Genomic DNA, 12,274 nt, shown 5'->3' on the forward strand with positions numbered 1-12,274 from the left:
TCCATAATAAATTATTAAAAACCAGAAATTTCCTTAACATGTATTAAAAAACCATTAATTCATCAAAAAACCCCATAATAATTGATTTATATCCATCAAATAAATTAAATTTAACGTTTTTCCTTAACAACCCCCAATAAAAAACTATTTAAAACCATCAAATACATTAAATTTAACATTTTTCCTTAACAACCCCCCCTAATAAACGATTTAACACCATCAAATACATTAAATTTAACATTTTTCCTTAACAACCCCCAATAATAACCGATTTAAAACCATCAAATACATTAAATTTAACATTTTTCCTTAACAAACCCCCATAATAAATGATTAAAAACCAGAAATTTCCTTAAAATGTATTAAAAAACCATTAATTCATCAAAAAACCCCAATAATAACCGATTTAAAACCATCAAATACATTAAATTTAACATTTTTCCTTAACAAACCCCCATAATAAATGATTATAAACCAGAAATTTCCTTAAAATGTATTAAAAAACCATTAATTCATCAAAAAACCCCATAATAATTGATTTATATCCATCAAATAAATTAAATTTAACGTTTTTCCTTAACAACCCCCAATAAAAAACTATTTAAAACCATCAAATACATTAAATTTAACATTTTTCCTTAACAACCCCCCCTAATAAACGATTTAACACCATCAAATACATTAAATTTAACATTTTTCCTTAACAAACCCCCATAATAAATGATTAAAAACCAGAAATTTCCTTAAAATGTATTAAAAAACCATTAATTCATCAAAAAACCCCAATAATAACCGATTTAAAACCATCAAATACATTAAATTTAACATTTTTCCTTAACAAACCCCCATAATAAATGATTAAAAACCAGAAATTTCCTTAAAATGTATTAAAAAACCATTAATTCATCAAAAAAACCCCATAAAAACCGCTTTAAATCCATCAAATAAATTAAATTTAACATTTTTCCTTAACAAACCCCCATAATAAATTATTAAAAACCAGAAATTTCCTTAAAATGTATTAAAAAAACCATTAATTCATCAAAAAACCCCATAAAAACCGCTTTAAATCCATCAAATAAATTAAATTTAACATTTTTCCTTAACAAACCCCCATAATAAATTATTAAAAACCAGAAATTTCCTTAACATGTATTAAAAAACCATTTATTCATCAAAAAACTCCATAAAAACCGCTTTAAATCCATCAAATAAATTGAATTTAACATTTTTCCTTAACAACCCCCAATAATAAACGATTTAACACCATCAAATACATTATATTTAACATTTTTCCTTAAAAAACCCCCAAAATTAATGATTAAAAACCATTAATTTGCTAAAAATGTATTAAAAATACCATTAATTCATCAAAAAACCCCATAATAATTGATTTATATCCATCAAATAAATTAAATTTAACGTTTTTCCTTAACAACCCCCAATAAAAAACTATTTAAAACCATCAAATACATTAAATTTAACATTTTTCCTTAACAACCCCCCCTAATAAACGATTTAACACCATCAAATACATTAAATTTAACATTTTTCCTTAACAACCCCCAATAATAACCGATTTAAAACCATCAAATACATTAAATTTAACATTTTTCCTTAACAAACCCCCATAATAAATGATTAAAAACCAGAAATTTCCTTAAAATGTATTAAAAAAACATTTAATTCATCAAAAAACTTCATAATAATTGATTAATATCCATCAAATAAATTAAATTTAACATTTTTCCTTAACAACCCCCAATAATAACCGATTTAAAACCATCAAATACATTAAATTTAACATTTTTCCTTAACAAACCCCCATAATAAATGATTATAAACCAGAAATTTCCTTAAAATGTATTAAAAAAACCATTAATTCATCAAAAAACCCCATAATAATTGATTTAAATCCATCAATTATATTAAATTTAACATTTTTCCTTAACAATCCCCCATAATAAATGATTAAAAACCAGAAATTTCCTTAAAATGTATTAAAAAACCATTAATTCATCAAAAAACCCCATAAAAACCGCTTTAAATCCATCAAATAAATTAAATTTAACATTTTTTCTCAACAAACCCCCATAATAAATTATTAAAAACCAGAAATTTCCTTAACATGTATTAAAAAACCATTTATTCATCAAAAAACTTCATAATAATTGATTAATATCCATCAAATAAATTAAATTTAACATTTTTCCTTAACAACCCCCAATAATAACCGATTTAAAACCATCAAATACATTAAATTTAACATTTTTCCTTAACAAACCCCCATAATAAATTATTAAAAACCAGAAATTTCCTTAACATGTATTAAAAAACCATTAATTCATCAAAAAAACCCCATAATAATTGATTTATATCCATCAAATAAATTAAATTTAACGTTTTTCCTTAACAACCCCCAATAAAAAACTATTTAAAACCATCAAATACATTAAATTTAACATTTTTCCTTAACAACCCCCCCTAATAAACGATTTAACACCATCAAATACATTAAATTTAACATTTTTCCTTAACAACCCCCAATAATAAACGATTTAACACCATCAAATACATTATATTTAACATTTTTCCTTAAAAAACCCCCAAAATTAATGATTAAAAACCATTAATTTGCTAAAAATGTATTAAAAATACCATTAATTCATCAAAAAACCCCATAATAATTGATTTATATCCATCAAATAAATTAAATTTAACGTTTTTCCTTAACAACCCCCCATAATAAATGATTAAAAACCAGAAATTTCCTTAAAATGTATTAAAAAACCATTAATTCATCAAAAAACCCCATAAAAACCGCTTTAAATCCATCAAATAAATTAAATTTAACGTTTTTCCTTAACAACCCCCAATAAAAAACTATTTAAAACCATCAAATACATTAAATTTAACATTTTTCCTTAACAAACCCCCATAATAAATGATTAAAAACCAGAAATTTCCTTAAAATGTATTAAAAAAACATTTAATTCATCAAAAAACTTCATAATAATTGATTAATATCCATCAAATAAATTAAATTTAACATTTTTCCTTAACAACCCCCAATAATAACCGATTTAAAAACCATCAAATACATTAAATTTAACGTTTTTCCTTAACAACCCCCAATAAAAAACTATTTAAAACCATCAAATACATTAAATTTAACATTTTTCCTTAACAACCCCCCCTAATAAACGATTTAACACCATCAAATACATTAAATTTAACATTTTTCCTTAACAAACCCCCATAATAAATGATTAAAAACCAGAAATTTCCTTAAAATGTATTAAAAAAACCATTAATTCATCAAAAAAACCCCAATAATAACCGATTTAAAACCATCAAATACATTAAATTTAACATTTTTCCTTAACAAACCCCCATAATAAATGATTATAAACCAGAAATTTCCTTAAAATGTATTAAAATAACCATTAATTCATCGAAAAACCCCATAATAATTGATTTAAATCCATCAATTATATTAAATTTAACATTTTTCCTTAACAACCCCCCATAATAAATGATTAAAAACCAGAAATTTCCTTAAAATGTATTAAAAAACCATTAATTCATCAAAAAACCCCATAAAAACCGCTTTAAAATCCATCAAATAAATTAAATTTAACATTTTTCCTTAACAAACCCCCATAATAAATTATTAAAAACCAGAAATTTCCTTAACATGTATTAAAAAACCATTTATTCATCAAAAAACTCCATAAAAACCGCTTTAAATCCATCAAATAAATTGAATTTAACATTTTTCCTTAACAACCCCCAATAATAAACGATTTAACACCATCAAATACATTATATTTAACATTTTTCCTTAAAAAACCCCCAAAATTAATGATTAAAAACCATTAATTTGCTAAAAATGTATTAAAAATACCATTAATTCATCAAAAAACCCCATAATAATTGATTTATATCCATCAAATAAATTAAATTTAACGTTTTTCCTTAACAACCCCCCATAATAAATGATTAAAAACCAGAAATTTCCTTAAAATGTATTAAAAAACCATTAATTCATCAAAAAACCCCATAAAAACCGCTTTAAATCCATCAAATAAATTAAATTTAACGTTTTTCCTTAACAACCCCCAATAAAAAACTATTTAAAACCATCAAATACATTAAATTTAACATTTTTCCTTAACAAACCCCCATAATAAATGATTAAAAACCAGAAATTTCCTTAAAATGTATTAAAAAAACATTTAATTCATCAAAAAACTTCATAATAATTGATTAATATCCATCAAATAAATTAAATTTAACATTTTTCCTTAACAACCCCCAATAATAACCGATTTAAAACCATCAAATACATTAAATTTAACATTTTTCCTTAACAAACCCCCATAATAAATGATTATAAACCAGAAATTTCCTTAAAATGTATTAAAAAAACCATTAATTCATCAAAAAACCCCATAATAATTGATTTAAATCCATCAATTATATTAAATTTAACATTTTTCCTTAACAATCCCCCATAATAAATGATTAAAAACCAGAAATTTCCTTAAAATGTATTAAAAAACCATTAATTCATCAAAAAACCCCATAAAAACCGCTTTAAATCCATCAAATAAATTAAATTTAACATTTTTTCTCAACAAACCCCCATAATAAATTATTAAAAACCAGAAATTTCCTTAACATGTATTAAAAAACCATTTATTCATCAAAAAACTTCATAATAATTGATTAATATCCATCAAATAAATTAAATTTAACATTTTTCCTTAACAACCCCCAATAATAACCGATTTAAAACCATCAAATACATTAAATTTAACATTTTTCCTTAACAAACCCCCATAATAAATTATTAAAAACCAGAAATTTCCTTAACATGTATTAAAAAACCATTAATTCATCAAAAAACCCCATAATAATTGATTTATATCCATCAAATAAATTAAATTTAACGTTTTTCCTTAACAACCCCCAATAAAAAACTATTTAAAACCATCAAATACATTAAATTTAACATTTTTCCTTAACAACCCCCCCTAATAAACGATTTAACACCATCAAATACATTAAATTTAACATTTTTCCTTAACAACCCCCAATAATAACCGATTTAAAACCATCAAATACATTAAATTTAACATTTTTCCTTAACAAACCCCCATAATAAATGATTAAAAACCAGAAATTTCCTTAAAATGTATTAAAAAACCATTAATTCATCAAAAAACCCCATAAAAACCGCTTTAAATCCATCAAATAAATTAAATTTAACATTTTTTCTCAACAAACCCCCATAATAAATTATTAAAAACCAGAAATTTCCTTAACATGTATTAAAAAACCATTAATTCATCAAAAAACCCCAATAATAACCGATTTAAAACCATCAAATACATTAAATTTAACATTTTTCCTTAACAAACCCCCATAATAAATGATTATAAACCAGAAATTTCCTTAAAATGTATTAAAAAACCATTAATTCATCAAAAAACCCCATAATAATTGATTTATATCCATCAAATAAATTAAATTTAACGTTTTTCCTTAACAACCCCCAATAAAAAACTATTTAAAACCATCAAATACATTAAATTTAACATTTTTCCTTAACAACCCCCCCTAATAAACGATTTAACACCATCAAATACATTAAATTTAACATTTTTCCTTAACAAACCCCCATAATAAATGATTAAAAACCAGAAATTTCCTTAAAATGTATTAAAAAAACCATTAATTCATCAAAAAACCCCAATAATAACCGATTTAAAACCATCAAATACATTAAATTTAACATTTTTCCTTAACAAACCCCCATAATAAATGATTAAAAACCAGAAATTTCCTTAAAATGTATTAAAAAAACCATTAATTCATCAAAAAACCCCATAAAAACCGCTTTAAAATCCATCAAATAAATTAAATTTAACATTTTTCCTTAACAAACCCCCATAATAAATTATTAAAAACCAGAAATTTCCTTAAAATGTATTAAAAAACCATTAATTCATCAAAAAACCCCATAAAAACCGCTTTAAAATCCATCAAATAAATTAAATTTAACATTTTTCCTTAACAAACCCCCATAATAAATTATTAAAAACCAGAAATTTCCTTAACATGTATTAAAAAACCATTTATTCATCAAAAAACTCCATAAAAACCGCTTTAAATCCATCAAATAAATTGAATTTAACATTTTTCCTTAACAACCCCCAATAATAAACGATTTAACACCATCAAATACATTATATTTAACATTTTTCCTTAAAAAACCCCCAAAATTAATGATTAAAAACCATTAATTTGCTAAAAATGTATTAAAAATACCATTAATTCATCAAAAAAACCCCATAATAATTGATTTATATCCATCAAATAAATTAAATTTAACGTTTTTCCTTAACAACCCCCAATAAAAAACTATTTAAAACCATCAAATACATTAAATTTAACATTTTTCCTTAACAACCCCCCCTAATAAACGATTTAACACCATCAAATACATTAAATTTAACATTTTTCCTTAACAACCCCCAATAATAACCGATTTAAAACCATCAAATACATTAAATTTAACATTTTTCCTTAACAAACCCCCATAATAAATGATTAAAAACCAGAAATTTCCTTAAAATGTATTAAAAAAACATTTAATTCATCAAAAAACTTCATAATAATTGATTAATATCCATCAAATAAATTAAATTTAACATTTTTCCTTAACAACCCCCAATAATAACCGATTTAAAACCATCAAATACATTAAATTTAACATTTTTCCTTAACAAACCCCCATAATAAATGATTATAAACCAGAAATTTCCTTAAAATGTATTAAAAAAACCATTAATTCATCAAAAAACCCCATAATAATTGATTTAAATCCATCAATTATATTAAATTTAACATTTTTCCTTAACAATCCCCCATAATAAATGATTAAAAACCAGAAATTTCCTTAAAATGTATTAAAAAAACCATTAATTCATCAAAAAACCCCATAAAAACCGCTTTAAATCCATCAAATAAATTAAATTTAACATTTTTTCTCAACAAACCCCCATAATAAATTATTAAAAACCAGAAATTTCCTTAACATGTATTAAAAAAACCATTTATTCATCAAAAAACTTCATAATAATTGATTAATATCCATCAAATAAATTAAATTTAACATTTTTCCTTAACAACCCCCAATAATAACCGATTTAAAACCATCAAATACATTAAATTTAACATTTTTCCTTAACAAACCCCCATAATAAATTATTAAAAACCAGAAATTTCCTTAACATGTATTAAAAAACCATTAATTCATCAAAAAACCCCATAATAATTGATTTATATCCATCAAATAAATTAAATTTAACGTTTTTCCTTAACAACCCCCAATAAAAAACTATTTAAAACCATCAAATACATTAAATTTAACATTTTTCCTTAACAACCCCCCCTAATAAACGATTTAACACCATCAAATACATTAAATTTAACATTTTTCCTTAACAACCCCCAATAATAACCGATTTAAAACCATCAAATACATTAAATTTAACATTTTTCCTTAACAAACCCCCATAATAAATGATTAAAAACCAGAAATTTCCTTAAAATGTATTAAAAAACCATTAATTCATCAAAAAACCCCATAAAAACCGCTTTAAATCCATCAAATAAATTAAATTTAACATTTTTTCTCAACAAACCCCCATAATAAATTATTAAAAACCAGAAATTTCCTTAACATGTATTAAAAAACCATTAATTCATCAAAAAACCCCAATAATAACCGATTTAAAACCATCAAATACATTAAATTTAACATTTTTCCTTAACAAACCCCCATAATAAATGATTATAAACCAGAAATTTCCTTAAAATGTATTAAAAAACCATTAATTCATCAAAAAACCCCATAATAATTGATTTATATCCATCAAATAAATTAAATTTAACGTTTTTCCTTAACAACCCCCAATAAAAAACTATTTAAAACCATCAAATACATTAAATTTAACATTTTTCCTTAACAACCCCCCCTAATAAACGATTTAACACCATCAAATACATTAAATTTAACATTTTTCCTTAACAAACCCCCATAATAAATGATTAAAAACCAGAAATTTCCTTAAAATGTATTAAAATAACCATTAATTCATCGAATAACCCCATAATAATTGATTTAAATCCATCAATTATATTAAATTTAACATTTTTCCTTAACAACCCCCCCATAATAAATGATTAAAAACCAGAAATTTCCTTAAAATGTATTAAAAAACCATTAATTCATCAAAAAACCCCATAAAAACCGCTTTAAATCCATCAAATAAATTAAATTTAACATTTTTCCTTAACAAACCCCCATAATAAATTATTAAAAACCAGAAATTTCCTTAACATGTATTAAAAAACCATTTATTCATCAAAAAACTCCATAAAAACCGCTTTAAATCCATCAAATAAATTGAATTTAACATTTTTCCTTAACAACCCCCAATAATAAACGATTTAACACCATCAAATACATTATATTTAACATTTTTCCTTAAAAAACCCCCAAAATTAATGATTAAAAACCATTAATTTGCTAAAAATGTATTAAAAATACCATCAATTCATCAAAAAACCCCATAATAATTGATTTATATCCATCAAATAAATTAAATTTAACGTTTTTCCTTAACAACCCCCCATAATAAATGATTAAAAACCAGAAATTTCCTTAAAATGTATTAAAAAAACCATTAATTCATCAAAAAACCCCATAAAAACCGCTTTAAATCCATCAAATAAATTAAATTTAACGTTTTTCCTTAACAACCCCCAATAAAAAACTATTTAAAACCATCAAATACATTAAATTTAACATTTTTCCTTAACAAACCCCCATAATAAATGATTAAAAAACCAGAAATTTCCTTAAAATGTATTAAAAAAACATTTAATTCATCAAAAAACTTCATAATAATTGATTAATATCCATCAAATAAATTAAATTTAACATTTTTCCTTAACAACCCCCAATAATAACCGATTTAAAACCATCAAATACATTAAATTTAACATTTTTCCTTAACAAACCCCCATAATAAATGATTATAAACCAGAAATTTCCTTAAAATGTATTAAAAAAACCATTAATTCATCAAAAAACCCCATAATAATTGATTTAAATCCATCAATTATATTAAATTTAACATTTTTCCTTAACAATCCCCCATAATAAATGATTAAAAACCAGAAATTTCCTTAAAATGTATTAAAAAACCATTAATTCATCAAAAAACCCCATAAAAACCGCTTTAAATCCATCAAATAAATTAAATTTAACATTTTTTCTCAACAAACCCCCATAATAAATTATTAAAAACCAGAAATTTCCTTAACATGTATTAAAAAACCATTTATTCATCAAAAAACTTCATAATAATTGATTAATATCCATCAAATAAATTAAATTTAACATTTTTCCTTAACAACCCCCAATAATAACCGATTTAAAACCATCAAATACATTAAATTTAACATTTTTCCATAACAAACCCCCATAATAAATTATTAAAAACCAGAAATTTCCTTAACATGTATTAAAAAACCATTAATTCATCAAAAAACCCCATAATAATTGATTTATATCCATCAAATAAATTAAATTTAACGTTTTTCCTTAACAACCCCCAATAAAAAACTATTTAAAACCATCAAATACATTAAATTTAACATTTTTCCTTAACAACCCCCCCTAATAAACGATTTAACACCATCAAATACATTAAATTTAACATTTTTCCTTAACAACCCCCAATAATAACCGATTTAAAACCATCAAATACATTAAATTTAACATTTTTCCTTAACAAACCCCCATAATAAATGATTATAAACCAGAAATTTCCTTAAAATGTATTAAAAAAACCATTAATTCATCAAAAAACCCCATAATAATTGATTTAAATCCATCAATTATATTAAATTTAACATTTTTCCTTAACAATCCCCCATAATAAATGATTAAAAACCAGAAATTTCCTTAAAATGTATTAAAAAACCATTAATTCATCAAAAAACCCCATAAAAACCGCTTTAAATCCATCAAATAAATTAAATTTAACATTTTTTCTCAACAAACCCCCAAAATAAATTATTAAAAACCAAAAATTTCCTTAACATGTATTAAAAAACCATTTATTCATCAAAAAACTTCATAATAATTGATTAATATCCATCAAATAAATTAAATTTAACATTTTTCCTTAACAACCCCCAATAATAACCGATTTAAAACCATCAAATACATTAAATTTAACATTTTTCCTTAACAAACCCCCATAATAAATTATTAAAAACCAGAAATTTCCTTAACATGTATTAAAAAACAATTAATTCATCAAAAAACCCCATAATAATTGATTTAAATCCATCAAATAAATTAAATTTAACATTTTTCCTTAACAACCCCCATAATAAATGATTAAAAACCAGAATTTCCTTAAAATGTATTAAAAAAAACCATTAATTCATCAAAAAACCCCATAATAATTGATTTATATCCATCAAATAAATTAAATTTAACGTTTTTCCTTAACAACCCCCAATAAAAAACTATTTAAAACCATCAAATACATTAAATTTAACATTTTTCCTTAACAAACCCCCATAATAAATGATTAAAAACCAGAAATTTCCTTAAAATGTATTAAAAAACCATTAATTCATCAAAAAACCCCATAAAAACCGCTTTAAATCCATCAAATAAATTAAATTTAACATTTTTTCTCAACAAACCCCCATAATAAATTATTAAAAACCAGAAATTTCCTTAACATGTATTAAAAAAACCATTAATTCATCAAAAAACCCCATAATAATTGATTTATATCCATCAAATAAATTAAATTTAACGTTTTTCCTTAACAACCCCCAATAAAAAACTATTTAAAACCATCAAATACATTAAATTTAACATTTTTCCTTAACAACCCCCCCTAATAAACGATTTAACACCATCAAATACATTAAATTTAACATTTTTCCTTAACAAACCCCCATAATAAATGATTAAAAACCAGAAATTTCCTTAAAATGTATTAAAAAACCATTAATTCATCAAAAAACCCCAATAATAACCGATTTAAAACCATCAAATACATTAAATTTAACATTTTTCCTTAACAAACCCCCATAATAAACGATTTAACACCATCAAATACATTAAATTTAACATTTTTCCTTAACAACCCCCAATAATAACCGATTTAAAACCATCAAATACATTAAATTTAACATTTTTCCTTAACAAACCCCCATAATAAATGATTAAAAACCAGAAATTTCCTTAAAATGTATTAAAAAACCATTAATTCATCAAAAAACCCCATAAAAACCGCTTTAAATCCATCAAATAAATTAAATTTAACATTTTTTCTCAACAAACCCCCATAATAAATTATTAAAAACCAGAAATTTCCTTAACATGTATTAAAAAACCATTAATTCATCAAAAAACCCCAATAATAACCGATTTAAAACCATCAAATACATTAAATTTAACATTTTTCCTTAACAAACCCCCATAATAAATGATTATAAACCAGAAATTTCCTTAAAATGTATTAAAAAAACCATTAATTCATCAAAAAAACCCCATAATAATTGATTTATATCCATCAAATAAATTAAATTTAACGTTTTTCCTTAACAACCCCCAATAAAAAAACTATTTAAAACCATCAAATACATTAAATTTAACATTTTTCCTTAACAACCCCCCCTAATAAACGATTTAACACCATCAAATACATTAAATTTAACATTTTTCCTTAACAAACCCCCATAATAAATGATTAAAAACCAGAAATTTCCTTAAAATGTATTAAAAAACCATTAATTCATCAAAAAACCCCAATAATAACCGATTTAAAACCATCAAATACATTAAATTTAACATTTTTCCTTAACAAACCCCCATAATAAATGATTATAAACCAGAAATTTCCTTAAAATGTATTAAAATAACCATTAATTCATCGAAAAACCCCATAATAATTGATTTAAATCCATCAATTATATTAAATTTAACATTTTTCCTTAACAACCCCCCATAATAAATGATTAAAAACCAGAAATTTCCTTAAAATGTATTAAAAAACCATTAATTCATCAAAAAACCCCATAAAAACCGCTTTAAATCCATCAAATAAATTAAATTTAACATTTTTCCTTAACAAACCCCCATAATAAATTATTAAAAACCAGAAAT

The sequence above is a fragment of the Rhopalosiphum padi genome, unplaced genomic scaffold, assembly GCF_020882245.1.
Source record: "Rhopalosiphum padi isolate XX-2018 unplaced genomic scaffold, ASM2088224v1 scaffold1, whole genome shotgun sequence".
In the NCBI taxonomy this organism is placed as follows: domain Eukaryota; kingdom Metazoa; phylum Arthropoda; class Insecta; order Hemiptera; family Aphididae; genus Rhopalosiphum; species Rhopalosiphum padi.